This window comes from Alligator sinensis, unplaced genomic scaffold (assembly GCF_000455745.1).
Source record: "Alligator sinensis unplaced genomic scaffold, ASM45574v1 scaffold1150_1, whole genome shotgun sequence".
In the NCBI taxonomy this organism is placed as follows: domain Eukaryota; kingdom Metazoa; phylum Chordata; order Crocodylia; family Alligatoridae; genus Alligator; species Alligator sinensis.
This window is the reverse complement of record NW_005842423.1, coordinates 679,881-701,074: the sequence shown is the minus strand read 5'-3', so window position 1 is coordinate 701,074 and position 21,194 is coordinate 679,881.

Below are 21,194 nucleotides of genomic sequence, written 5' to 3'. Positions count from 1 at the left end.
TCCCAAGGGAGCCCAGGGACCTGCTTGGAAGGGAGTCATGAAGGCAGCCAGCTCTGTCACGCAGGGATTTCCCTGGTGGCACATGTGCTGCATGAAGCCCCATGTGATAGGGGTGGGCCAGCCAGCCTACGCTTCTTGTCACCCTGTGCAGTGATGGCCAGAGCCATGAGCTGCCAGGTGGCAGCACCTGTGTGGGTCATGAGTGCCCTGAGTACCCACCTCCTGCTGCTGCCGCCGCCACCGCTGCCACCAGCAGCGTGGGCTGTGCACCTCTCACCCACACCCTGGCCACCCAAGCTCTCTGCTCCTACAATGCCTTTGGCATAGACTGCACACTGCTGCCAGCCCCATGCTTTGTGCTACCACCCAGCTGCAGCTTGCTTCCACCTCCATTGCTTCATTACCTGGTGCCTGGAGTGAACAGGACACTGGGAAAGTTGAGCAGGTCTGCTGGAGGCTGCAGCAGTGGCGGCAGCAGCTCCACCTAGAAGCTGCATGCTGGCTGAGCTGGGTCCTTCTTCCCATGAGGGTGGGAGCAATGCACGCAGGCTGGGCAGGGTACAATTAGTTGGTTGGCCACCCGCAAGCTGGATGATATTACCTGGCAGGCTAGATCTGGCCCGCAAGCTGTATTTTGCCTACCCCTGTTCTATGGGGTTTCCTTATATTTTGGTATTCATTCTAATAGTTATCTTTAAACTTTAAGATTAAAACAGCTGTGTGTTCTTTAAAAAATTATTAAAAAAAAAATAAAGTGGAGGGAAGAAAAAATTCTTATCACTTGTTACCTTTTCTACTATTTGAATACTAGATTTTAATAAAATAGGATTGAGCAGTTTGAATTATTAGTAGTAAATAATTTATTTGATTTCTAATACTTTTTTTATGATTTCCCTAGTTGTGCAGAGGATCAAATTGTATTTGGTGAATAATATATTTGACACATAATTTAAGTCAATTGTTAATGCAGTTATGGCTAAACTATTTCCTCCTACCTGTTTTCCCCACTGCATATGCATTTAAATTTGTTACATTGCCAGAGAGTGTTTCATCTGTAGAAGGTTGTATCCCTATATATTAGTTAACCATGAATGTTCTTATCTGATGAGGCCTCCCCTATAGTTTCAGGCCCTCTACTTTTTTACTCATCACCCAGTACAAATATTGCAAAGAAGCAAAACTTCAAAGACAGATAATAAAAAATAATTAATGAAATTCAACTGCATATAGTTAAGCTTACAGTTCAGTTTGAAGAGGTAAGGAACATGGAAAAAACCTTTTCTAAAATTATTCACACAGTGGGCTAATTACTCAGACATAATAAATAGACAAGAACATATCTGAATTTTCCTTGATTTTTAGCATTCTTTCCTAGGAGATGACTAGATGTCTTAGTTTTATATAAATGTTTCAGATAAAATTTACATTACATTTTAGAATTTCTGTTTATAAAAATGGTAGTTCAAATTGAGTTTTGAGGCATCGTAGAATTTTTCCACTATGTTCCATTCATTTCAAAGACTAGCATGCTTAGTAATTTCTCTGGTGGTGGTAGTATTACTACTACTACTACTACTACTACTACTGCTATTATTATTATTATTATTATTATTAATAATTCAGCTCATTACAGTAATGCCTCTATTGACAAGCATTGGTGGCCTCATTGTGCCAGGTGCTGTACAAATAATATGTAATGTAAACCCTTGCCTTAAAACCCTTGCCCCAAGAAGCTCCTAGTGTTCCCATGCTTAAAAATGGAGGGGTGGGGGGCAGGGAGGCAGGGAGCCTAGAATGTGTTTTCATTGTCCATGAGCCCCAAGTTCCCTATTTTGTTGCTTTTCTGTTGACAGGAGTCTGTGGCTTGATCTTCCCAGCAGTCTTTCTGAAAGGAAGCACCAGTTGGTCTTAGTGTCTCCAAAATGTTCTCCCCCCAAACAGTTCTAGGTCTAACATGGATGGGTGGTAGGGTTGTGTGAAGCTTCAGTCACTGATTCGATTTGGTGGAGATTCAGCCTGATTTGGTGGCCAGATCTCTAATGCGAATCAAATCAGGAGACCCTTTAATCTCTCCAAATTGAACCAGAACTTTCCAAATTGATTCAGAGAGATTCAGTGATTCAGATATAGACACAGCTTGAAATCTTTTTTCTACATACCTCAAGGTACCAGGCGGCTCATGAATGCTGAGATGCTGGGGCAGATGGAGCATCCCACAGGAGCACAGAGTGGTCCCCAGTGTGCTCAGTGGTGGACCCAGAAGTGAACCAGAAGCACTTATAGTCCACTTTCAGATCCGCTATGAAGTGTGTGGGGGGAACCCCCCCCCACCTCAGCTCAGTGACTGGTGCCTCCTGGATTGGGGGGGGTCCCCCCTGTGGATGATTGCCAAGTTGGGGGACTATGAGGGGGGCCCCCTGTGCGCTCAGCGGTGGACCTGCAACTGGACCAGAAGTACTTTGGTTCACTTATGGGTCTGCAGCCGAGCAAGCAGGGGCCCCCCTCCCACACTCCTGTGGGATGCTCCATCCACCCCACCATTTCATCGTTCATGAGCCATGCCTGGTATCTTGTGATATGTAAAAAAAAAAAAAAAAACATTTAAAGTTGTGCCTATGGCCGAATTGCTGCTTCTCTAAATCAGCATCGGATTTGGCTGAATCGAATCGGGACAGTGATCTGAATCAAATCAAATTACTGTCCCCGATTACGGCTGAGTCTGAATTGAATATGGCCTGTTTTGCACACCCCTAATGGGTGGTTTTAGCTGAGCCCAATTTTTACCTGTGTTACCTGTGTTTTAGCTGTTTCCTGTTCTATTGTTATACTGGTTTTGGTTTTTTGTTTGGGGTTTTTTAACCATAAACCAGTAAAGTGTGGATCATTGTAACAGTATAGATCAACTTTCACATGCCTGTACAGTCAATGCTGTCAGCTGTTGGCTGCTTTCCTATAATGATCAAATGAGCAACACAGAGCTCCTTTGAATATCTGTGTTACTCATTGCTTTTGCACTCAGTGTTGGGCAGTACTATCCTATAGTGGAGTTAATTAGTTTATTGCACCCTAATATGGGTGCACATGTAGACTGTGACACTTTATTGAGTATCTAATTAGTCACTCTGCAGTAAAGAGTAAATGTAGATGCACCCAGCAACCATTATTTTTACATCTACGGTGTGTCTGCATGAGACGCTTAACTTAACATTAGGATAATTGCAGTAAGTATGTGCATCTACACATCACAGTATACTTTCCCTAATGCTGAGTAAATTTTCTACCTGCAAATGCAAGTAGCAAATTTACTTGACATTAGTAATTGTGCCATAGTGCTAGTGTAGATGCATGACTGTAAAAAAAACTTACTCCCTGTCAGCCATCCACCAGGGGCAGGAAATAGCTCCTTGCCCCCGGGAGCTGCCTCCTGCCAGGGCAGGCTCCAACACAGGAGCTCAGATAGGGACCATGTCCCCCTGCCCCAGAAGCAGGGAGCTCCAAGCCCCCTGCCCCCTATCTCAATTGGGGAGCAGGGACTGGAGAGCCTTATCTCCCAACCCCCACTTCACCATCACAACTGGGGAGTGAGAGGGATGAACACACTTATCTCCTAGCTTGAGCCCTGTGGCTCCAGGTTTGCTGTAGGTAAATTCTTATCTCCTAGCCTGAGTTCTCTGGTCATGGGACTCAGGCTGGGAGTCATTTATCTCCCAGCCCAAGCCCAGTTCAGTGAGTGTGGAAGATAAGGGCTTCCCATCCCAAGCCCTGTGACCATGGAGCTGGCACTGGGAGCTCCTTAGTGTCAGGGATAGGGGAGCCTGTTCCCTGCCCAGCTCCATGACTGCAGAGCTGGGGAAGGGAACAAGCTGGGGAGCTTGTTCCCCACCCTCCCCCTTAGTTTCACGTGCATGGAACTGAGTGGGAAACAAGATCCACAGCCTCTGCCCTCTACCTTGTTTTTTGTTTACAAAGTAAGCATACAAACAACAAACCTTCTGCATGTATACGTATTTCTTGGCTGACTAGCTGAATGGAAAAAAATATACAAGTATGTTTTGGCACAAATTAATGCATATTTTCCAAATCAAGGTATTTAAGTTTAATTGAACCCAAATTGCCTAAAGAATGGAGAGTTATATCATTCCAACTCTTATACAAAAAGAGCGGGGGTGGGGAGGGATATAAAGTTGTAATATATAAAGTTGTGGTGATACCATAGAGGTCCTCAACATTGCTTGATTATCATCCAAACAAACAAAGTGGCATATCTTTCATTAGACATATAATTAATGTATTTTATGCTTATTCAGTTCTCTCCTGCTTGATATAGATGGTACATCTACACTACATATTTATTAGGGCTGTGCGAAATTTTGCCGGCTTTTTTGATTCAACATTGTTTCAACTCATTTCAAGCTTGAAACAGTGAAATCAAATTGAAATGAAGGGCTTCAAAATAGCCTCGAAACAAAATGAGGCTAGTCAAAACATTTTGAAAGTTTTGAAATGTTTTGAGTTTTGAAGCAGCCAGCAGCAAGGTGGTGAGAGACAGGGGAGAACCAGGGCTACGTTCCCAGCAGCAGCCATCAGCACAGCCCTGGCTCTTCCCATCTCTCACCACTGGGCTGTGGGAAGCCGATAACAGTGTAGGAGAAGGGAAATGAGCCCGGACTCAGTTCCCCTCCCCAACTCTGCGATTGGGCTAGGGAAAGGAACTGAGCCCAATCACTCAGTTCTCCTCCCCAGTGCTAGATTGGGCGGGGGGGGGAGTCAGCCCAGCCCAACTGATTCCCTGCCCCTTGCCTGATCTAGCACTGGGGATGGGAAGTCAGCCCAGATGGGCTGACTTCCCCTCCCCCAGCCCGATCTAGCGAAATGTTGAAACAGCGTCGAAACAGCCTCACTGTTTCGATGAAGCAAAATGGAACACCTGTTTCAAATTGAAATTATATTCAAAACGGAACACTGTTCCATCAAAATCTCGAAACTCAAGGTGAAATGGAACAGTGCCATTTTGCACAGCCCTATTCTTTATGTTAAGGTATTCTGTGCCTCGTGTATATCTTCTTATCTTTCCTGTTATATGTGAAGTTCAGCATGTGAGGTGATATGACAAGACAAAACACTACATAAAACATTGCACAAATTCAATGCGTCACAAATGATGTACTTTAAAGATGTCACTTACTTGCAACTAAAGCCTCAAACATGGTGTAGTAAACTAAATTACCTTATGATGTCTTAGATGTTTTTATGCAAATGTCTCTCTCTCGCTCAAAGGATGACAACACTTTTCTAAATATCACTTTATTTCCTAGTTTTTTATGAAATAGAATATACAGAACCATAGGATTTGAAGGGGGCATAAGCATCATCTACACCTTCTTGTACAGATGTAAGTTATCCCATAGATATAATCCGTCCAGCCTCTTGAAAATTCCCAAAGAAGAAGATTCCACAGCTTTCCTAGGCAGTTTCTCCCATTATTTTTCATTGCTTATAATTAGGAAGTTTCCCCTAAAATTTCAACTAAATCAGTTTTTCTGTGATTTAAACTCATTTCCGTGTGTTCTGACCCCCTTGACAAAGTAAGAACAATGCTTCTGTGTCTTAGAGCAGCTTTTCAAATAATTGTGAGCTGCTGTCATGACCCTCTTTAAATCTTTTTCTATAATCTAAACCTACCTACTTCTTTTATTATTTATGGCCTGTATTCAAACACCTTTATCATGTCCCTGTTGATGCTTCCAGCTTCTCTACATCTTGCTTATAATGTAGTGCCTAAACTGGAGTACTTGGGCTAAGGTCTAACCAGAGTTTCATACAATGATACAATTGTATACTAGTTTTACATATAATGTTTCTGCTAATGCAACCCAAAATTACATTTCCATTTTATTTCCCCCCTCAGCTCAAGTATATTAACTCACACCCTGACTGTAATTGGCTTTATTTTAACAACACTTCTTTAGAATATTAGATGTGCTTCTCTGTTGGACAGACTTAAAATCTTAAAGCAAATGGATAATCCACACTCAGACAAAGAAACATCTATCTCATAGCTGTCTGAAACAATCTAATGGAAATCAGAGCAGTTTCTTAGAAAGTAACAAGTAGCCTTTGAAGAACATATAATGTCTCTCCTTAGATTCTTATACATACCCATGGCCATACATATTCTGAATAGTGATATTAATTTATTGTCATAACACTGCCAGAAAGAACAGAAGTATTTATTGTCTCTTGGGCTAGGGACATTCAAAAAGCCTGAGCCTGAATTGATTCAATCTTTGTAGGTTAGTCTAACCTGGCTAGGCTGAACCAGTTGGAAACTGGACAGACATTTTTTCTGGACTGAGAAAATTCAGGCACAGGCCTGCAATGGCTCAGGCTAGAGCAGCCCTCCCTTCCCTTCCACAGAGCTGAGTTGAGGTGGGTATGGCCAGGCCCTGGCAGGGCTCTCTCATTAGGGAGGTCTGCCTGCACAGTCCCAGGCTTTTCCCCACTGGCTGCTCAAGGAGTGGGAGTGTTGTCAGCTCCCAGCCCTGGGCTACCACTGTGAGGTAAGGGGGGTGGGGGTGCAGTGTATGCATCTGTTAATGATATGGAGCTTTCAGTCTCCCTTCATGCTTGTCATACTTTCTGCAGCAAGCTGACAGGCAAGCAAGCCAGCCAGGAGCTGGCTGGGAGAGGGATTCTGTGCCCTGTTGCTGCTGCTTCTCTTGAGCTGATTGAGGTGGCAAAGTGGCAATAGGAGGGGAGAAGGTGATTTTAGATGGGAAGAGACTGATTCAGAGGTGTAGGAGGTGACAGCCCAGAAGCTCCCTGCACCCCTGTCTTTCCACCCCTACCCCCTCTCCTGTCCCTTTTGATCCCTTTTCCTTTCCACCTCATTCACTTGCCACCCAGCTGTCAGTCCAGGGCTATAGAGTCCACCTGGATGATGGCTAATCCACCTTGGAGCAGAGCCTTCTGGGATACTAAAGGGCAGCAAATTAATAATTTTATCCCAGGTGGACAGCCAAAAGTTAACTTAAGTAGCACAGTTCAAAGATAACCCTCAAAGTGGAGTAACTTTAAGATACCTAGAGCTCACTTAGCACTTGTTTAGGAGCCTTAACATGCAAGCATACAAGTCTGAAGCGCTCTTAACATGGTCTAATTGTAACATGTAATTTTACCCTTTGTTTACTAACTAAGACACCTATCACTCAACCTAATTCATTTTGATTTTTATACTGAGTGCCTGTGACTTGTTTCCAAAACACTTTTAAATGCACATGACTTATAAGCCACTTCTGATATTTTGTAAAACCAATATGCTGCACTATAAATGATACACTTTCTTCGAGCACACCAAATTTTAATCTTGGATATAAGAACATAATAAATGCCATACTGGATCAGAATAATGTTCCATCCATCCCAGTATGCTGTGTCTGAAAGTGACAGAAGTGGATGCTATAGAAGGAAACATTGAACCAGATATATCACTCTAGATATCTCCTATTCATTTCCTTCCCTGACATGTACTGTTATTGGCTTAGAGGTGTCAAAGGAAACATCTCCAACCACTCGGTTCAATAGCCATTAATAGAACTGTCATCCATGAATTTATCCAGTCCCTTCTTTAAACCAGGTTATGCTGTATCCATCTGACACCACCTACTATGGCAATAAATTCCACAAGTTAACTAGGCATTGCATAAAAAAACCCCACTATCTCTCTTAGTTTTAAATATGTCACCTGTTAATTTCAGCAGGTGCCCCCAGTTCTAGTATTCTAGGGACTTGGTGAACAAAAGTTCCCTGTTCACTTGCTCCATACCCTTCATGATTTTAGAGCTCGTTCCTGAATAGTCATTCCGGCTGTCCTCTTCAAGACGGTATAGAATCTGAATGGCATCCTTCTTTGGGGTTGTGTCAACCTGACATGTGTGCTCTTCAATGATAGAGTTGTTTGGTTGGATTTTTAAAGGTTTAAATTAGTCTTTTTTTATGGATGACTGATAATGACCCTGGTTAGTATTTGAAGTATACTAAGATCAATATTTCATACAACATTAATGTTCTGCTTATAAGAAAAAAAAACATGCATGGTGCCATATCCCAAGGGTATAGATGACTGGCAATATAACTACTCAATTAACTAAAATTTTGCTGGCAGTATGCTCGTAAATGCCATTAACTTTTCAAAGTATTAACTCTACTTTATGAAAATCTCAATACATTAGGAAACCTAAGCAAAAAAAGTATGACCATCAAGCTTAAAAGAGATGGTGAAAGTCACCTTGTTAAAAGACATATGTAGCAGGAAGTAGAGAGTTATTTTACAAATCTAAACAAATAGTCCATGTATTTAGAAATTACTTCTGATCTTGAATACATTTTCTCATCAGTCTGGAAAAAGAACAAATATTTGCAATTATGCTCAAACAATTGTAGTCCATTTAATCTCTAGCCCAAGTTGCCAACTCCACGATTTGTATAACTGAGGAAGAAAGGCAGGAGGTATCAAATGTTTCCTACAGATAATTAGTCAAGTATGTAGCACCGTGTATGAAGACTTGAACATCTGTTCTTTCCTATAACCAGGTGTAGTGTGACAGACAAATGTCTGAGATGATTTTTTATTGGGGTTTACATTTTAAGAAAAACAGAAACCAAAGCTGAGCAGCATGTGACTTTTTTTTCTTGTGAAAATTAGAGATCTGGGTTTTTGTGGGGAAGCATCATAAAGGATAATAAGAAAACATTAAGGGTCATAAATAACCCAGCAGACTGCAATCACTCTGTGTCTTTGTAAGATCTGACTTTAATAGCAGATGACAGTCAGTCTATAATTTTGGTATTGTAGTGCACCATTAAATTTCTCATTTTATAAAACTCGCATTCATACTTTTAACATGGGATAGAACACAAAGTACTCTTTTTTTATAATGATTCATAAGTATGGTATAAATCTTGTTGTTCCATTGCTCCACATAGAAATTATATACTTTCCATTTTAAATATAATTTATGTAAGATTTTTGCTGGATGTCTGTCTTCAATGATATTTTATTTTATTGACTTGATATGCTATTTACATTATAAACAACTCTTTGATAAGTGCCAGATAAAATGTGCCAAGCTTTTGGAGGTTGGATATAACTTCAAAAGCACAAAAATAATATTTTGCTATCTATGAAAAGCATCCAGTAAACCTCCTTTTTGTATACATTTAAGGAATAATCAGATACGTCTCCAGCATTATTGTGTAGTACTGCTGAAACTTACGTCACAGTTTTGACTAAAAAAGTGTGTTGGAAGATGCCTTCTCTTGATTCCTCCATAGTAAGCTTTCAACATTCTATTGTTTTCAATAATCTTGTGACATAGTTTTTCTCTGATATTGTTTTCTGTGGCTTTTGATTGGTAGAGATTCTGGTAAGGAGTAATGTGAATCTGTTTGAAAATTATGTCCATTTTTGTTACCCTCTAATATATGTCTATCAAAAGGCTACTAGTTATTAAACTGAGTCTAGGCCGCAGGCTGCCTTCCCCTGCCCCCCCCCCCCCCCCAAGCTCCAGGCACCTCCCCCCCCCCCCCCCCCCCAAGTCTCAAGGCACCTTGAGCCCCAGCTGGAGGGTGGCTCAGTGTGGGTGCTCCACGTGCCTCAGCGTGGGGGCTCCACAGTGAAGCAGGCATGCTGAGACAAGGGATCAGGCAGCCCAGGGCTGCCTGCTCCCATCTTGAGGCACACTGAGCCCCAGCCAGTCTGGGAGTGCTTTGTGCCTCTCTTTTTTTTTTTTTGGCTCAACACTGCAAATTAGCAGCACTAGGCACAGCTTAACGTTGAACATGTGTGGCTTGCAGTGCCACAAACCATGCATGCCTGCACATCTGAATCAGCCACGAAGTCCATAATATTCCCCATAATTACCTACAAAGCTATGTCATTATTCTCCTTCAAACCCTCCATAATCCTTTCCTTTTCTGTACTCTTTACAACTGTGAGCCTGATGTACATTTATTACTTCTGTCTATCAGGATGACTACTAGTACTTCATTGTTCCCTTGTACTTTTCACTCTATTTATGTACATCTGTTGTCTCCTCTGCTATATTGAGTTGATAAAGTCTCCGGTGCAATAATCATTTTTTTTCTGTGAGTCTGTATCATGCTAGCACAATGGATCCCTAGTACATGAATGCAGCTCCTGTGTGCTGTAACAATAAGCAAATAATAAAAAATATTTAGTGGGTACAAACCCACATGGAGTGTGACACGTGGAAAAAGGGGTCTTTTTTTACAACCTTACTTGTAACTAACTCTGTATAGCTACAGGCACCATAAAAATCAGTGTATTAATAAGTGCAGTAAAAAGTAGTTTTTGTTATATACTGCATAGTGTGATTTACCATAAGCCAAGCAGATTTTTATTGGAAATTTACAACAAAGTAAATTGTAAAAACAAAGGTAAGTTAAAAAAAAAAAAGCTCATGGCCAATCAATACTACAAGAAGAATTGCTATCTCGTCTAAAAGCTTATGTTAAAAGATATTGAAATACCACTTTGTACGATCATGTTGTGGCACAAATCCTTTATTTTCTTATGGCTCTTATCCCCATTTTAACAAATGGGATTTTTAGCATAGTCTTCATCTTCACCTGGCATGGGCTTCATCCTGATTAGCCCTTACAGCTGAAGTGGTCTGTTACTTTCCTCATGCTACTTGCGTCTGATGCACACATTTCTTTGGATACAAGGTGATCAGGCACAACAGTTATATGGGAGATTGAAATAATGAAGATAGGTACCTGTATGTTACATCACCTTCTAAAATTATGCCAAGATTATTAAATATAGCTGGGTACCATTTTATATGACTTACGCTTATTACTACATCCGGTTTACTTCTGTAGCATCTATAAATAAAATATATGGATCTCACTTGTACCCACTAGTAAAGCCAATTTTGGATAGAAATATGTGGCTGTAAGTTTTTCATAATTTAAAAGCATAGGGGCAATTAGTACAATAAGGAAAATCTCTCTGTCATGGGATGTTGCTCACGGTAATTGTGAGAGAAATAATCTAAGAGTAGAAATACACATGTCCCACCATAGCTGATGAGCTTTACTGGGCAACACACACATTGCTCCTTGTCCAACATCAGATTGGATGCAGGACAGGAGGTGACATGTTTGATTGATGCAGGACAGGGGGTGACGTGTTCCCCTGGCCATGCCTCTCATGAAGGCATGGGTTGACATGGTGGTGCAGGAGTCAGGGAATCCCCAGTGCACTATGCCTTCACACCAGTACTGACCTGTGCCTCCACCTGAAGTGTGGGCTGGTGTGGGTCCTAAAAGAAGGCATGGGACACCAGGGATTCTCTGGCTTCTCCATACTGTTTCATGCCAAGATCCATGCTGACCCATACTTCTGCCTGAAGCAGGTCCAGGCTGAAGCAGGCAAGGTCCAGGCAAGCAGGTGCAGGGCAGTGTGGGAGCTGGAGAATTCCCATGACCATATGCTTCCCTGCTGGTATGTGTACTGAGCCCCATGCCAACCTGGAGGCACAGGTCTATGCAGGTCCTGGCATAGAGGCATGGGGCCCTAAAAATTCCTCAGTTCCCATGCCAGCCTGCATCTCCTTGCCAGGACTTACACTAACCTATTCTTCATATTGAGGCATAGGTCAGTATGGATCCAAGCACAGGATGGTGGGGAGTGTCATGGGATTTGGGGAATCCTCAGTGGGCCATGTCTCCACAGCAAGACCCACACTGATCCGTGCTTCTGCATGAAGCATGGGTTAATGTGGGTCCTCTTGCAGGAGCCAGGGAATATTTAGTGCATCCTGCAGAGGCATCACTCAGTGCAGATCCCATCCTGCAGGCCCAGGGTTCTCTGGGTCTCATGCCTCCATGCCAGGACCCACATAACATTTCCCCAGTTGTGGAGATGCACCCCTGGGGCTCCACTTTGTAAGTGGAGAAAGCCAGGCAAGAGGTTTGGGGGCTTGAGAGGTCCAACCCTACCTGGGTGCACAGGACCAGGCCCTTGGAGCACCTGCCCAAGATGATGGTAAAGTGTGGGCAGCTCAGCTCCAGGATGCCTGTACTCTACCACCTCAGACTAAACAGACATTGACCATAATCAAGTGGCACAATTTTAGTTTTTTGTTGTGCCACTGATGTGCCATAATAATCAATGTTTGTGCCACCATAGAAATTGTTTTGGCAGCAGAAATACAACATCAGGCAACATCTGTTCGTACCCTAAGACTCTTTTCCCCATGATTGACAAAATAAGACTCCCAGCTCATCTACAACTACCTCTTGACACACATTCTGTAATTTCATAAAGAAACAGCCCACAGTTGTAAGTAAAAACCAGATGGCAGAAAAACACCTTAAGTGAGATGCCCTTTATTTGGAATTGGCTCCTTCTGTTGGTTTAGTGGAGCCTGATACTGTTATGTTAACATTCTGGGATGGCTACAAGGCCTTATTTATTATCTCAAAGGATGTTGCCTGAGAAGGTAAGTGAGTAAAGTTTGAATTCATTGTTCTTTAGGATGGCAGTTGTTGTTGGTAGAGCCTGCAAATTGGCTTTGTGTCAGTATGTAAAAACATTTAAGAATGCATGCATTACTTTTATTGCTTATGTGTTGAGATAATTTGTTGGTATGCGTATTTTATTTTTTAAAAATGAAGAAAAAATAAATAAGTTCAGCAAGCCAAGAAATGCCCAGCCACATTTCTAGGGGCATAGCCAAAGGCTTTTTAGCCACAAGTCCTGTTTACAAATGTTAATCTCAGCATCATACAGGTATTTTCATTTTAAGGAAGGGTGAGCAGAAGATTAGGAAGGTTTAGTAACCTGGGATCTAATTAAAAAATAAACAAATAAACTTATGACAAAAGAGTTGAAGGGGAGCATTCCTCATAAACAAAGGATTCTAAACAGAATCCTATCATTTGGCATTATTTTGTGTTTCTTTCTCCAAGGAGCAATTGTAAGCATTTAAAAATAAAGCTCTTGCCAGTTCTGCCACTTTTGACCATATTGTACTAAAACAAAAATAAATAAATAAAACAATTGGGAAAAGTCAGTGGGCAGATATTATCCTGACTTTTATCCTGACTCCCAACCTCTCAGTATTACCTCTATTAATAGGATGCATTGAGAGGATTCCATGTTATGATACCTTAATGTTGTATGAAAATAATTAATTTATCCTCATCACCCATTCATCTGGCTCTAATGCAGCAGTTATTTTCTTCAGTGTTCAGTCAATTTATTCCTTTTGCAGTCTGACCAATACCTGCAATGGCCTTCAAAAGAATATAGATGTTCTGCCAGGTCTTGATCCAGCAGTTATTGTCAAGAGAATCAAATGCTTTCAGCAGCTTGCAGAAGGACATTGGAACTTCATGGGTTTGAGCATCTTTCTTCCTAGTAAAATATATTTTCCCTGAAAATATAGTTAAATTAGAGCCAAGTGAATCAAAATATAAATTATATTTACACATTTCACTTTTATAAATATTGACCATTCATGGGTGCTCCATCTTTATCAAGAGTACTAGTTGCTCAGTACTTGTACAAGAATGTGCCATATATTTCGGGTACCAAAATAAGGTTATAGATGCCTTGTTTGTCATACCATTTCAACTCTAATATCCCCCTGTAAACATCAGACTAATAGACGTTATTTATTATTGAGAAACACTATAACTGTTCAATTGTGATAGCCACTTTGTGAGTCTAATTTTTGTTTAACTTTATAATACTGAAACATAATGACAAAACAATAAAAATGCCCATGAGAAGGCATGTATAGTGTAAACATTTTGTGCAGCTTATCCTCTTTTCTACAAGTGAAAATATTAGTAATGATATAGGTCAGTGAACAGGGACTTCATTTCTGAGATCTGCAACTGTTATATTTCATTCACATGACAATAAATTTTAACAAACAAGTTTGGATCCTTTAATTTTCAAGTTAAAGTGTAAGTTTAGCTATCCTGGGAAAACAATGACAACTGGAGTCCTGGAGAATGATTTTTTTTCTTGATCCATACAATATAGATAGAAGCAATGCAAGGATGGAAATTTAGTATAGGGAGCAGAAGACACGGGCTAGAGTATTTTTAATTATTTGATGTTGTAGGAACTATCAGAAAAGGTAGCAGTAACTATTATGATCTGTAATACTCAGCATGAAAAGGGGAACCAATTTCAGCATTGTATATTCAACTTTTTGCTTTTAAAAGCAAACAGTTTTCCCTTAGAAGCATACAGTTCTGGCTGTAAGTGTGTGCAGGGGAGTATGTTTTATTTTAATCTTTTAAATATTATACTTTAATATATTTTCCCAAAAGTCTTCTAGGGGTTTTCTAAGCATGTTCATCTTACATTTTTATTTAGTTTTGCTCTAATTATATTCTTTATCACATGGATGCATTGGCCTTTTATGAGTGCATTTTTGTATTTCCTTCTTGAGTTTTCCTGGGTTTAAAGATTTTAATGCCTTTTCCCTGTGGCTTTTTTTTCTTTCATTGTTCCATGTGGCTGCACCCAATAATTGTATATTTTTTTCCCAAGATAGATTAGTTTTCATGTTTTCCCTTGTCTTTGCTCACACCACAGCCTTTGTCAGCTACCAGAAGCAGCCAATGTAATTTCATAGTCCACGTATGAATAGACCTAAGCCTGTATATACATTGTTGAAACTGCTTTGTTTAAAACAAATGGGGTCTAAAAGTAGTTTGGGCCATTACAGGTTATTGCTGAGTCTGTCATCAGAATGTAACTTGGTTAAATCCATAATAATAAAATCAATATAAATATGTATATTATACCAAATATTATAGTTTTATTAAAGCTTATTGATATTGATGTGAAAGCTCCAGTCAACATCAATGTGTTTGGGTCAGGCCTATAATAAAAAATTTAAACAATGTAGCTGTTTTGTTTTTATTTTAAACTATAATTAAAATGATTTCAGAATGTGGATATTGTTGTGATGGTGTTCTTGTGGGCCATATATCTGCACTAATAAAGTGATGATAGTTGAACTTAGAGGTCCATCCTACTGGATCCCACTGCACACTTTCAACATACACTATGAATCACAGAAAATTTGGTTTGGAAGGGGCCTCAGGAGGTCATCTAATCCAACCACTGCACAAAGCAGGGCCATCCCCAATGAAATCATTCCAGCCAGGGCTTTGTCAAGCCAGGCCTTCAAAAAAAAACCCCAAGGATGGAGATTCTACCACCTCTCCAGGTAATGTGTTCCAGTTCTTCACCACCTTCCTATTGAGACAGTTTTTACTTATATCCAACTTAACCTCCCTTGCTGCAGGGAGGAAATACTATGTGTACTTACAAACTTACTGTGAAGTTTTTCATGCTTCAGTGCTTATTTTTGGGTGAACTTTTAATTTAATCAAATTAGTTTATTCCTGGATGTGAAGATGAGGAAACAAGGAACGTACTTGCCAAGAGCAAGGAGAAGAGAGTGTCCTGGAAGCCACTGTTCCAGAGCAGCTGCTCCATGCTGCTACAGTGGCCCTGGAGAGAGAAAAAGGAACATGAAGAGCCAGAAGTGGAAAAGTGTGGAGAGCACAGGGAGTCAAGGAGTGGGTATCAATGTCCTGAGACCTGGAAGAAAGGGTGGGATAGCCACAATGGTGGAGAGCCGGTGGATAGCTGGCTGTGGAGCTCTGAGGAGCTCAATTAGGCTGGGACACGCTGGCTGGAGAGACGCTGCCAAGTGAAGTAGTACAAGTGGTGGAGGAAACTGTAACAGAGAAAGGGGCCAGCTGGAAGAAGAACGGCTGAGCCCAGTTACACGGGTATTAACTTTAAATTACTTTCTTTTTCCTTTTGGTTACTTAGTCCGCTGTGCCTTTGCCTCAATGGGCCAGCAGCATGCTGAGTCTAGCAGCTAGAAATTTAACCTGACAAACATAAAGGGAAAAATCCCCAGATTGATCCTGGGACCAGGGTCATCAGCCCAGGTTGGCTTTGTTTCTTTTTCTTTGCATTATTTGCTTTGATTTGTCTGTACCTTTAGAGGGCTTAACTCTTGAGCGAGACCAACCACAGGATTCACCTGAGACTGGAGAAGAAGCCTGATAGTCTGCACTAATTCTCTTCTTTCGAGATGGCTGTCAAGACGTGCGTGAGCCTGAAATAGACAAGAAAAGTTGCCAGTTAAGACCAACATTAAGATCCTAAGGGATCCCACCCTGGTGACAGCCCAAGGAAAGGTCCCACTTAACCCTTCAGGGAAGCACTGGGCTTCACATGGCAGACAACTTCCTGTACACAAATGGGAGGAGCTTGGGAAACAAGCATAAGAAACTGGCCCTTCTCCTATGTGATAATGACTACAGCCTTGTAGGAATTACAGAGACCTGGAGACCGGAGATGAGCAGGGAAACCAGCAGGAGGAAGGAGATGAGTAGGGGAACAGCTCCAGCTCATCTCCGGGGGCTCGTCTCAAGTCCCCTGTTCATCTCCAGCCCCCTGCTCATTCTCCTGCTCTGACTTCTGTCCTCCAGAGGCTTGAGACAAGCAGGAGAATGAGCATAAAGCTGGAGATGTGTGGAGGAGGGATCAGGAGGCTGGGAATTCAGGGATTCCCTGGTGGACTCCAGGCTCTCGATTGCTCCCGCACCCAACTCCAGCCTTCTGCACTGCCAGCAGCTTACCAGTGGCAGTAACGGCAGTGGGGGCCGCTTGTGGCCTCATAGCACAGCCCCACAACATGGCGCAGGGGGCAGTGGGGCTCTGCCCTGGCCGCCTGGCACCAATGCTACTGCTACCACATTGTGAGGGTGCAGCCTGGCTTGGCAGTGTACCACTTACTGTCTGGAAGCTTGGGGGTGCTACAGCTGTCACCTAGGGCTCATCACTGCTCAGCCTGAGTGGCTGGAGCTCTGAGACAGTGTGTGGCACCCTGCTGAGCTGGGCCGCACCCATGCAATGCGACAGCAGGGGGGCCAGGCAGCTGGGGCTGAGACCTGCTGCTCCCTGTGCAGGGGGTCTGTGCCATGAAACCCTGAGCATCCCCAACCACTGCTGCTACTGCCAGTGAGCATGGGGGGCTGGCAGAGTGAGTGGGAACCTGGAGGAATGAATGGGTGCTGGGGGGAATGAATGGGGGCTGGGACCAGGTGGAGCCTCCCCCATGGTCCCCTCCCCCTCCTCCAGTCCCCCAAACCCCTAGTTACCTGGCAAACTGGGCCAGGTACCTGCAGCTTGCACTGCTGCCTGTGCTGCATTCAGCACCGGGGCAATGGTGCGGAATGTCTCTGTGAAAGACTGAGCCTTCAGTTGCCTCAGGGCATGGCCCAGGACCGTGCCCTGCCCCACTTCCCCCCCCCCCCCGAAGTCCATGGGTCTAATTTTGCCATGCGCTGCAAATTTGGCATGTGCAGAGGCAGGTGCGTATTCATCTGGATGTGCCCAGTGAATTCAACAGATAGAAGGGAAAATATAGAAACAAATGTTGGCAGTTAGTGGGAGCTAACCTTTTTGGCAGGCATGCCACAATTTAGCTCCTCCCCCCATATGGCCCTCAGATCCCCTTCCTCTTATCCCATCTGCTAATCTTGATTTCTGCTTCCTGCCCTGTGTATCCTGCTCAATCTTCTAATCTGCTTTCTGCTCCCTGCCCTATCTGCCACTAGTCTGCCAGTCCCTACCCTGATCTACTATGTGCTGTATAGGGAGGCTGCCTGTGCTATTTCAAGTTGGCCACCCCTTCTCTAAATGTAGATTCAAAACTTGAAGGTGCAAATGCAAACATCTCCTCCAAAGAAGTCATGAATACTCTTTCTTCATTTCCTAGTATCTTGATCGGGCAATGATGTATTTGGCGCACATCAAGAATTACTTATCCAGAACTCCAGTCAAAGGATTACAAATTAGCACCAAACTGGTTTTTAAATCTGAAAGGGAGAGAGAGAAATGACATAACAATGACAACGTAGCAAAGAAAATGAAATGAGAATTGAGCAACAAATGTATATTGTTAGTCAGGGAATGTATTTATGGGTCTTTTGCGGGGAGGGGCGGTTCAGGGAAGACAGTCTTACATCAGGTGGATTTTCTTCTCTGTTCTCAAAACCTTTTTCTATGACCTAAATCTGGATATTGGGATGAATATAAGTAACATGGCAGAGAAAGAAGTTTCTCTAGTATCCTACTGTAATTCATTCTCTGTGGATTTAGAGTTTAGGTTGGACCTTTTTTTTAAATTTAGGATAGGTAGGAGACTGCAAAGGGTTGGTTTGGTCCTTTTTAAAATTCTCTTTTCTTGTTGTTTTATGTTGTTCATTATTTTTTCTCGTGCTTTCCAGCTTATGGGTAGACTGCTACTTGATCAAAAACTTGCTGGGAATAACTCTAGTATTGGACGTTCCAGAATGTTCATATCTGATACCTTACATGAAACTTTTCTAAAGACCTTCATTCTAAATCTAAACTTTTTATCTTAGAAAAATTTTCTTAACTTCAGAAATGGGAACTTGACATCAAACCAACATTCTTACTGCTTTCTTTATCATGGTGAATCAGCTGTGAAGGTTCATCTGATGATGATAAATCAGATTCTAAAACATCTGGAGATGAACAGCTACTCATGAAGCACCATTGGCATAGCATTTTTTAACTTTCCATTGACATGGTATTTGACAAATGCTTAATTTTGAATTTCAAAAAAGCAGAGCCATGCTTTTGCGTGTCATAAGTGGTTTGAATGCCTGGCCAAATGTAGAAAACAAACAAGGAAAAAAGGGGTATAGGTTGTAGCCATGTTGGTTGAAGGACATAGGCAGATAAGGTTAGTTGGGTAAATAAAAAATATCAGATTTACGCAAACAACCTTGTCTGCCAAACAAGGAAAAATGCATTAATAGTTTATTTATTCCTTACAATGATGAACCTCGTTGCCCCAAATGTTTTTTTTTTTTCCCCTATTAAACTGTTTAAGTAGTTAAAGATCCAGTTAAAGGAATTTAAGTGGGACTATGAATGTATTTTTTTCCCTAATCAACCACGTTCCCCTGGATGATTTTTGAAAGGTATAGTTCATGCCAGAGTATATAAATTGTTTTAACAAATATGTATATATACATTGTTCTAAAGAGTGTGTATTCCTTCCTGGAAAGAAACTTCTAACTAGTCACATTTATCACATTTAAGATTGCTACAAGTTCATCTGCAAATTTATTTTTTTTTATTTAAAAGTACAGAAAAAAAAAGGGAATAAAGTAGGCAATAGGTAGTATTTTGCAGTGGTACCTAGATTCAGATCCAGGATTGTTTACTGTGCTATAAAATAACTGTCTCAGCTTCCACCATTGTCTAATTAAAACAGATTTAAAAAAGAGAGAAAAAGAGAATTTCGTCGTCTTTTTTTCAGTATTAGTAAAACTTTCTGTGCCTGAGTTTCTCATGGGGATGACTTGCTCAAGGTCACATAGGAAGTCAGTGAACAAAGTTTAGAGAATAAAGCTTGATCTTTTGGTTCCAGACCAGAATTTTTAACAAAAGACCAGGGTTCCTGGTACAGTGCCTCAATTCCAACTTGGAGAACCATTTCAGCGGTTGACTGTGGTCTTCATACCTGATTGTTCACCTCTCTACTGACACCATTAGTGGTGGATTAACATTGTTGCTTTTTTACTTTTCCTTTATTACCCAGACTGCTGCTCACTCGGAATCACAGTGAGGCCATCCTCCCTTTTGAGAAAGGCCAGTGAAGAGCTGTTTGTCTGGTTTTGGGACTCAGTAGTATTACCAACTCCAAATGTTCAAAAAGTATGCATCAGTTACTGATGATTAGATTAGCCAAACAATCAAAAATTAAAAATGGGTGTATTTTTCTTCTCCTTTTGAACCTTCAGGGAAAATCTATAGATCACATTTGAATATTGTATTTGGAATGATAAAAAGTAACTAATGACAGGATTTTGGTGATGGTGGCTTAATATGAAAACAGTTATCTTTACACAATCTATTGACTCTAAGAGCTGAGATTTCTGAAATGCCAAATATCATAAAAGTCCCAATAAAGTTGTCTGTCACTGTCCACTTATACTGAATTCAAATCAGTGGAGGTGAAATTGCCCATACCTGATCTACATCTGCAGATTTAATCCTAGTAATGCACCTGTATTCTAACTTTAAAAGAAGTCCTCTTTAACATTAATAAACATAGGAGCTTTGTGGTGCAACTACGTTTTTCCTGTTGTTCATGTTTATAAAAAAGAAGTCCCAGTGACCTTATGATACTTCCCACTTCTTATTTCTTTCCACCATTAATTTCAAACAAACAGCCTCCTCTATTGTAGGTGTCATTTACTTAATCAATTTTGATTATATTTTCAGATTAAATTATATTCTTATAATGAAGAACAAACTGTAAAATGATTTATTTCTTTATTAATGGAAAAACGGAACATGGAAAACAATGATGATGCAGTAGCTTGACTTAAATGAGCACAGTTAGGCTGTGATGTTCTCATTTTTGTTTATTATTTGATAATATTGTTTTGCTTTATTAACCGAATATCTCACCCCTGGTCCATTAATTAAAAACTGGAGCCAAAAATAGCTATCAAAGTATGGAAAGATAGCTCAACCCCTATGTACTTTCCTTCTGAGAATAAAATTAATCGAACCAATAAATACATAATAATAAAAAAGCTTCAGGAAATGGCACTCTTAAACAGACATGTCCAGCAGAAAGGCCAGAGCTGATAAAACTCAACTATTCAGTGAACAAAAGCTAATGTTCAGGCTCCTAAAACTGCTGAGGGTTTTTTTTTTAATTATTATTTATTTTTATTTTATTTTCAGTTTCTCAACATGCTTTTATTCTTACAATGTAACTGCAGACCATACAGCCAAACTGTGCCCTATGTTTCTTTGCAGCTTCTGCTTTTAAAGGTTTATTCTCAGCATGGCTACTGTTTATTTGGATTAGACGTGAGTATGTACAGTATGAGTGTTAGGAGGAGGAGTGCACCTGTTGGATAAGGTCGTGTGACCCTTCTATTTGAAGCATGCATCCCTGCACAGTGACAGAGATGTGATTGAAGCTATCTGTGTCATCCAGAAATGTTCTCAAGGTCATGGCTGCAACCTGCAGTGTTTATACTTCAGTTTCTACCTCTTTAGT